Source organism: Podarcis raffonei, chromosome 9 (genome assembly GCF_027172205.1).
Source record: "Podarcis raffonei isolate rPodRaf1 chromosome 9, rPodRaf1.pri, whole genome shotgun sequence".
Lineage (NCBI taxonomy): Eukaryota > Metazoa > Chordata > Lepidosauria > Squamata > Lacertidae > Podarcis > Podarcis raffonei.
Window position 1 is genome coordinate 25,250,595 of NC_070610.1, and position 8,733 is coordinate 25,259,327.

The 8,733-nt window shown below is 43.6% G+C and overlaps 1 long non-coding RNA gene across 1 annotated transcript; it reads left to right on the forward strand.

Annotated features, from left to right (window-relative positions):
- The first annotated feature begins 146 nt into the window (after positions 1–146).
- Positions 147–1,659, forward strand: LOC128421214 (uncharacterized). The gene is made up of 2 exons (XR_008332260.1): positions 147–342; positions 1,044–1,659. It is a non-coding gene; the product is annotated as an uncharacterized LOC128421214 (long non-coding RNA).
- The last annotated feature ends 7,074 nt before the right edge of the window (positions 1,660–8,733 follow it).

Here is an 8,733-nt window from a genome sequence, read left to right on the forward strand (position 1 = left end):
TAATGGGGCCCCCCACTGCTGCCGCGAGATTTCTGTTCTCATCCTGAAGCAAAGTTCTTAACCCGAGGTACTATTTCTGGGTTAGCAGAGTCTGTAACCTGAAGCGTCTGTAACCTGAAGCGCCTGTAACCCGAGGTACCACTATAGTAAGTAATAATTCAAATGACTGGTTTTGCTCTGAGAACTTATGCATCAAAACTTAAGAGTACCCAACATTCATTATTTGGTGTTAAATTTTTTAGAAATCAGGATCTTCGTGGATCTCCTATTGGTGTTCGGAGTTAACATGCTCACAGAAGCTAAACAGAACATTGGATCCCTGTTGGAGGAGTATACCTGGAGGTTGGTATAAGTGAGGTTAGGAAAATAAGAAAGCTGTATTTATTGATGGAAATACATGCTCAAAAGGAAATATCCTTGTTCTAACTAAGGTGCAGATGCAAAAAACAAAACAAAAAAAACATGCTTGCTCAAGAGACTCAAGGTGCTTTATTGTAGGGCCATTTCTAAGAATGGGGCTCGCATTTTGGGAGAACGGGTGGTGCTGAGGGTGAGATGTATCTCTTGTGCGTGTGGTCCTATGGTATAGTGGTTAGCACTCTGTGGTTAGCACTCTGGACTCAGATCCAGCGATCTGAGTTCAAATCAAGGTAGAACCTAACATTTGTATTTTGAGAGCCAGTGTGGTGTAGTGGTTAGAGTGTTGGACTAGGACCTGGGAGGCCATGGTTCAAATCCCTGCTCAGCTATTAAACTCACTGGGTGACCTTGAGCCAGTCACTGTCTCTGAGCCTAACTGTCAGGTTCCCAGCTTGATAACACAGTAAGCGTAGATAATGAAAAAGGAGGATTTATTGCAGAAACAAACAGATAGCTCTGGACGGCTCTAACGAAGCCTCCGGCGCCATTACTCAAAATGACCCTTCTGAAGAGTTCTTCCGGCATCTCCAACAGATATTGAACTTACAACCCTGATGTTTCTTGTTTTGCTTCTGATCTAACACCCACCCCCATTCACCGACTCTACGGACTTATTGGATCAGCTCCAACCTCTTCCGGGTCTGAGAGGGGTTTGTTCATGCCTGATTGTGCTTCCATTGAGCTTTGGCTGTGTTCCAGCCTGCTCTCAGCTACTGCCTTACCATCCGGCTCATCAAGGTCAGGAAAAGCCAAAGTCTGCAACTGCTGGCTATCTCCTGCCTGACTAACATCAAAGCCTCCCTGTTGTTGGCTTCTTTCTGCATTTGGCTGCAAACCCTCACTTTGAGCTGGCTCATTCCTGACACTAACCTACCCCACAGGCTTCTTGTGAGGGTGCAGTGGGGAGGAAGAGAACCATGTATGCCACATTCATCTCTTTGGGAGAAAGGTGGGATAAAAATGCAATTAAATAAACAAATGTTGAGAAAGTTTGTCAGCAACATGCCTGTGCTCCAGATTGGCCAGTTCCTTCCATTTCTGGGCAAGGAGGGGGTGCTGGCACTGCATGGCGGGGTCATCAAGAATGCTAAGGTGCAGCTTGCATTCCTGTGATGATGTTTAAATTGTTTCTGTTCACTTTGTTCCCCCTCTGGTCTTGAGCTAAGCACATATTGGTTGTTCTCCAAGCATCTCTCTGCCCCTGCTACAATTACAATAAAGACTGCCATATACTTCAAAGTATGGAAACATTTCCTTTCCTTAAATAAAAGCAGGGGGTTGCTTCTTTTTCTGCGTGTTTTCCCAAGATAATGTCAAATATGCAGATATTGTCCTTTGCCAGAAATTATTCACATTGTTTCACTGAGATAAACTACTTAATTTCCCAGGCTTCAGCTGTAGGTTTGCAGGAACTTCAGGGTTTTGAGAAAATGCTTTTGAAATATTTTTCTTATACAATTTCTCACAAGGGAACCTCACAAGTTTTGTACTTTTTCATCATGATTTGCTACCATGTGGGTGCTTTTCATGCTCTTATCAAAACTATTTATAGTATCTAGTATTATTGGAATGTACAGGGGACTGATCTTTCCAACAAATCAGTTTTCTGATTCCAAAATATCCAGATGTTCCTAGGGCTACAAAGTCCAGACCCTTAAAGTTCTTTTGATAGCTGCATAGAATAAATAATTTCACCATGCTGCTTTAACCCTTATAGTGCTACAGTCATACATACAATGGAATCAGTATGGACAGTAACACCATTTACTTAAACAGATCCACTCTTGACTTAGTGCTTTCAGACTTGCAGCAGAAGACTTCCACTTAATAAAACATAACAGAAGGATCTTAGCAATGGATGCTTGTTTCACAATTAGCATGTTAAAACTATTTTGGAAATTCTTGAGTCATGTTCATATCAACCACATCTGCCTGCAGTTTTCTTTCTCATACTATTTATAGGTGCTCTGTAAAATCTGACATTGGATATTATAACTAGTTCCTTATTGCATTAGATCCAAAACTGTTTTACTATGAGAAGGAGTAGATTTGCTTGCTTTGAAAGGGACATTTATAATTTGCTGGACCTAGCCAGTCAATCCTCCCCTTCTTGATATTATTATTTTTTAAATTTTTTTTATTCCTCCCCTTCTTGATAATAATACCCAGGAGAGCAAATAAGTAGTTGGCTACACTTTTCTAAGTACCTGATACATGCCATCAAGCCTCAACAAATGAAAGCCATCCCACAATATAGGACTAGGTGCTCTGAGCATGTTAACTACATGCAATGGAGTCCAGGTTCCTACAGATGTGAGCAACTGTATTGATGTAAATTTCCAGTATCCACAAAATAGTTGATGAACAAGTCACACTGGTCCCTTTTATCATCTTGTTGGTCAGACTAGAGAAGGCCAGGGACTTCCTGTAAAAGAAATGCTCTCCTGGACAGCATTGATGACAATGCAATATTGGCAGAGAAATACTGCTTCTACATTGCCTTTACCACCATAGAATAAGCTATAACATGAGTTATATGGCTTCCTTTAACTTTATATCTTCCATATATGTTCCAGTTTCCATGCTAGGAGAAAACTTTCCAATGATATTTAAGAATCCAGCTGGATTTATATGCCTTTATATCAATGAATCCATTAATTTATTGTTTGGAAAGTTTATTGTGTTCTGCACCATAATGTAGAATTATTTTCCTACTAGCAAACAAAATGGCATTCATGTTGGAGGAAACCTTCAAAGTCTTCACAAAATTCTGAAAAGAGAGCTTTTCAATTGCTGTGGAGGAAAACTTGGCGCTTGTAAATCAGGAAAATCTGGCAGTCATAACCAGTGTACTAATTTGGTTGCCTTGTGAGTGATCTGAATCCTACTATGTGGTCTTTTGGTCTTAGAACAGCATGCCTATTGTATTCACCACAAAGGCCACAGGAGGCTGCTGCCCCCACAGTGACCAGATCAACATTTTAAAATAAAATATCTTATGGAGCAGTTAAGTGTCCCCCTTGCATTTACCCAGAGGCAGCAGCCAAAATTCAGGATGGCAAGAGGGATATATAACATAATAACATAATATTGGGTCTTTTTCACATTTTTTCATGGGTGGGGTACATTGTGGAACTCAGAATCAACACAGCTCGCTCAAAAGTGGAATGGGCTGTTGTTTTGCCAATAGTGTGACTTGGACAATGGACTAAGCTGAGCACAGAATGTACTGCTGCTGTCCTCATCGTGAACATGCCACGCCAAGGGCGGAATCCCAAGCTAGTTGTCAGTCACTTGTAGGGACAAATCCACTTACGCATTCAAGTCTTTTGCCCACAAATCAGAGTTCTACAACCTGCAGGATTAGTGGACCCGTATGACTTCCGCACACGGGACGCGGGTGGCGCTGTGGGTAAAACCTCAGCGCCTAGGGCTTGCCGATTGCATGGTCAGCGGTTCAAATCCCCGTGGCGGGGTGAGCTCCTGTCGTTCGGTCCCAGCTCCTGCCCACCTAGCAGTTCGAAAGCACCCCTAAGTGCAAGTAGATAAATAGGTACCGCTATATAGCGGGAAGGTAAACGGCGTTTCCATGTGCTGCGCTGGTGCCGGCTCACCAGAGCAGCTTCGTCACGCTGGCCACGTGACCCGGAAGTGTCTCCGGACAGCGCTGGCCCCCAGCCTCTTAAGTGAGATGGGCGCACAACCCTAGAGTCGGACACGACTGGCCCGTACGGGCAGGAATACCTTTACCTTTACCTTTATGACTTTCGCAATCATGCACTTTTACCAAAGCCTTGTCGCTTTCAGCTCTTGTAACTGCATGCCTTCTGCTGTTTCTATATCTTAGTTTTGTCTTGGGGAATTTGGGGATGCGGGTGGTGCTGTGGGTTAAACCACAGAGCCTAGGACTTGCCGATCAGAAGGTCGGCGGTTTGAATCCCCACAACGGGGTGAGCTCCCGTTGCTCGTTCCCAGATCCTGCCAACCTAGCAGTTCGAAAGCACGTCAAAGTGCAAGTATATAAATAGGTACCGCTCCGGCGGGAAGGTAAACGGCATTTCTGTGCGCTGCTCTGGTTCGCCAGAAGCAGCTTAGTCATGCTGGTCACATGACCCGGAAGCTGTACGCTGGCTCCCTCAGCCAATAAAGCGAGATGAGTGCCGCAACCCCAGTCGGTCATGACTGGACCTAATGGTCAGGGGTCCCTTTACCTTTACGAGCTGGCTGCCAGACTGGGGTGGGGGTGAGGGTGGGATGGGTAGGACCGTAAGTTGCAAGATGGGAGCAGAGAGGAGAGTGAGCAGTCCTCTAGGCCACTTGGCTCAAATTGGGAGGGTAGCGGTGGAGGCGAGCAGGAAAAGCAGCCAGGTTGGCAGCAGTTCTTGCTCCAGGCACTTTCATCAATGGCTAGGGCAACTGTAGAAGGAGCTGGGTAATCTTCAGGGCTGTTTCCATGTCCTGTGCCATCTAGCCTCCCCTTGGCTGGTGGCCTAGCAGCAGCACAGCGGGTACCATCTTCAGCCAGTGATGCTGAGTTCTTGTGCATTTCTCTGTGCTATCTGCTGTCTACTTTGTTCTTCATCTGCTATAAGCTGTCTTTCCCCTGACCCACATTAATTGTAAAGTTGTGGGTGAACATATCAGACAACACAGCGATTCTTCAAACAGCTCTTGTGTATTCACAGGCCAGAACAGAACTGAACTGAAGGGTTCAGCTAGCCTGCTTATTAGAGCTCTACTACAATGCAACTGTAACAACTTCCTGTAACTATCCAATCACTGAACGTCACTTTCAATCCCTTATTTGCATATGTGGACCTGAGTGAAAACTATCTACAGTATCCCCCTGCTGGCTCAGGGTGAGAACTACAGTACATAACACTAATGTTCATGGCGCTTGTGGGCTCTGCCATTGTCAGGGACTAGCTGGATACTGCAGAGGGAGCACAGGGAGTTTGGCTTGGAAGAAGGGATCAGTGATCCGGGGAAACCTGGGACAGCTGGGAGATGAGAGCCAGTGGCAGGAGAAGCTGCAGGATTGGAGAGTGAAGAACAGGTGCAGGAGGTGGGAGAGAGAGGTCAGGCAGTTGTAGAGTCAAGGGCTTCCACACCTCCTCCTCCTGCCTCCACCTCTCCTGCTCCACTGTCTCCCAGGACCAGGAGAGGATTGAAGTGGGAGGAGCAGAAACCAGTTACATGCAGGTGTAGTCTTTGCCTGCTTGCACGCAGGTCGGATGGGGAAGCTGAGATTTGGGGTGGAGCCTCCCCGTTGAGGCAACTGCCTCATCGGGTGCACACCTAGACATAGCCAAGAGACATAGGGCTGACAGACATGCCTTCTTCGAACTTGTAGGTGTATTCTTGACAATAAATAATTCCTCACTGGACCTTCTTGCCTGACCGAGCTGCAACAGCCATGTATGTACCTGTTGGCTTGCGTAAGTAATCTGATGGTATTCTTCATCTATACAATGAGTAAATATATTCTAGGGTGTATGTGACTCTGATCCACATAGGTGGCGTGATCTGTAGTCAGTAGATTGTCTAATTTCCTTGACATACCTCATCTGCATGCTATCTGAAATATACTCGGAGTCCTGTAGTGATTTATTGCTCTTTATTGCAGCTTGTAAAACAGTGATTGAATTGCCTCCCAAACCTCAAGCTTTTATGTACATTATTTACACAACGAGTCCTGCCTGATTGGCTGATTCTGCTTCCCTCCTGGAGCCTGATTGGTCTTTTTCTGCAGGCCAATCAGTTGTTGCATTCTACAATCCTACCAGCCTAATAGGCTGATTAACTTCTTCCTGGAGCCTGATTGGTCTTCTCCTGCAAGCAAATCAGTTGTTGCATTCTACGATCCTGCTTGCCTATTGTTCTAGGATCCAAGGTTAGTACATAACAATTTCAAACCTGTGGAAGTTTGTGTCCGGCCTTCACAAGTCTCAGCCACAATATGGTTAGGTTATTGGACTAGGGAGAACTGGCTTCTAGTCTCAAGTGGGCAAGAAGCGTGTGCACAGGCAAAACCAGTGTTTCAGGAATCCGTGATAAAAGAGCCTCAGTGAAAAATCAGAGGGGTCAACAACTGGTGTGTAGTCAGGTTGTTTCCTATAAAGTTGACCCCATCTAGATTGCAAATTTGCCAGTCCTAGCCCTCTGAAACTCTGCCTGACCCTGTTCTGACTCCATTAATGTGTCCTATGTTGAATGAGCTAGTGTGCTGCAGTTTCTAGCTGCTTTCAGTTGGAATAATAATAATAATAATAATTGCTTCATGGTACTTGAGCTCCACCTAACCATGCTATGATTTTCCAGATGGCTCTGCACTTACAGTACTAGAAAAGATCTGAATGTTAGGCCCCACTTATTACCGGTGTGAAACATGTTTATTTTGAAGTAAGCTCAGCTAAAACCACCAGAGTGTAAGAGAACCCACTGCCCAAAAATTATTGCATAAAAAATAAAGTAAGTAAATGTGTTTCTCTTTTGCTATGCCTTCTAACAAGATTCAGGTAGGTAGCTGTGTTGGTCTGATGCAGTTGAAATAAATATAAAAAATAAAAAATTGTCCAGTAGCACCTTAGAGACCAACTAAGTTTGTTATTAGTACTGTATAAGCTTTCGTGTGCATGCACACTTCTTCAGATACCATCTGCCGAGGTATCTGAAGAAGTGTACATGCACATGAAAGCTTATATCAAGAACAAACTTAGTTGGTCTCTAAGGTACTACTGGACAATTTTTTTTATTTTGTATATATTTTGCCCAATTATAACTTCTCTTTCCTGTTTCTCTAGCAAATCATGTAATCTGAATATAGAAAACATGCTTTGAATTATTCATGTTGGATATTTCATTTTTAACTGAGAAGAAAAACAAGCATCAAATGTCCAACAATGCGGTCCTCTACGTATCTAGCCAAAGTAAATCTCATTAAGTTCATTAAGGCCGATGACGGCTGCTCCACTGACGCTACTTGGCTCAAGCCCTTTCTTGTCTCACACACGTTTTATACTTCCTTGAATTTAGAGGCATTTCTGTCATTCTCCTGCTCTCTGGCCATTCTGCTCTCTGTACCACTCAGCCAATCTTAATACAAAAGTATAGCTCTGGCCATGAAGTGCTTCCCATGTGCTTTAAGCAAGAAAAAAACATGTGAATGATTGGGCTGCTGGAAAGTCAGCCCTGGTAGGAAAGCTCCTACTCCAGCTGTTGTTATGAGGCTTTCTAGCACACACACTGTAGCAGATATGGGAAGAGTCAGAGCTGCTTAAAAAGTAGCATTAGCCTATCAGAATACTACATTGGTTTTGAGCATAGTCAAATCTGTTTCACCGAAGGCCAGAGAAGCAACAGTGTCTCCTACTTTGCAATTTAGTTCAATATTTGTTTTGTTACTAGAGCAAGTGAGCAAACAAAGAAACAACAGTGAGTCTCTTTCTATAATAAATATTGTTTAATTAATCATTTTGCTGCTTTTAATTGGGGAACTGGGAGGAGACATAAGTCGACAGCTTGCATATGTGTTGTAATTAACTGTGTTAACCATTTCCGTACACTTACTCCTTAAAAGCTGCAACAGCTACTGGCTGGGGCAGGTCAGGTAGTTCTGGGCCACATGCAATTAGAATATGGATTTTAGTCTGGTATGATGAACTCTACACATGAACAGAGATTATTACTTCACATTTTGAGGACTGAGCCATGCATTGCAAATGTGTTCTGATGTGCCCTGGCTCAAATTAAACAATCATTTTTTTCCACCCATTGGTTGGAATACTTTGTTCTTTTAATGTATGGGAAAAAGTGTTTTGTATAAGGAAGTGAAACCGATGCTGTCAGGAAATTGCACGCAAGCCAGAAGCAAGTTTTCCTCACCTCTACAAAGTTTTTGTGTAACTAGGTTTTTTTTTGGCAACAGGTATGTAGGTGCAGACAATACATGAATTCAAAAATTTATTTCACATGGTCTTGGATGTAGCCAGGATTTATGTTGAGGGGGCAGGCTTCATGATAAGGGGGGGGGCAGAACCTCAGTATTTTTATCGATTTATTTGATTGGTTGGCAGCTCCCCCCCCAGCTATGCTCATGGACATGTTGTGGTTTATTTCTTAGTAAGAGGTAAAAATCATACTTATGCCTTCATACACAGAAGCACTTTGCTTGTCCACAGATGTGCAGAGGAATTATTGAGTTGGGTTTTTTTTGAGAGACTAGGCACTCTGCACATGTGCAAGGGCACCCTTCCCTTTAAAAAAGTGCTGTGGGACTCCTAATGCTGCAAAAACAGTAAGTTGTTAAAAACT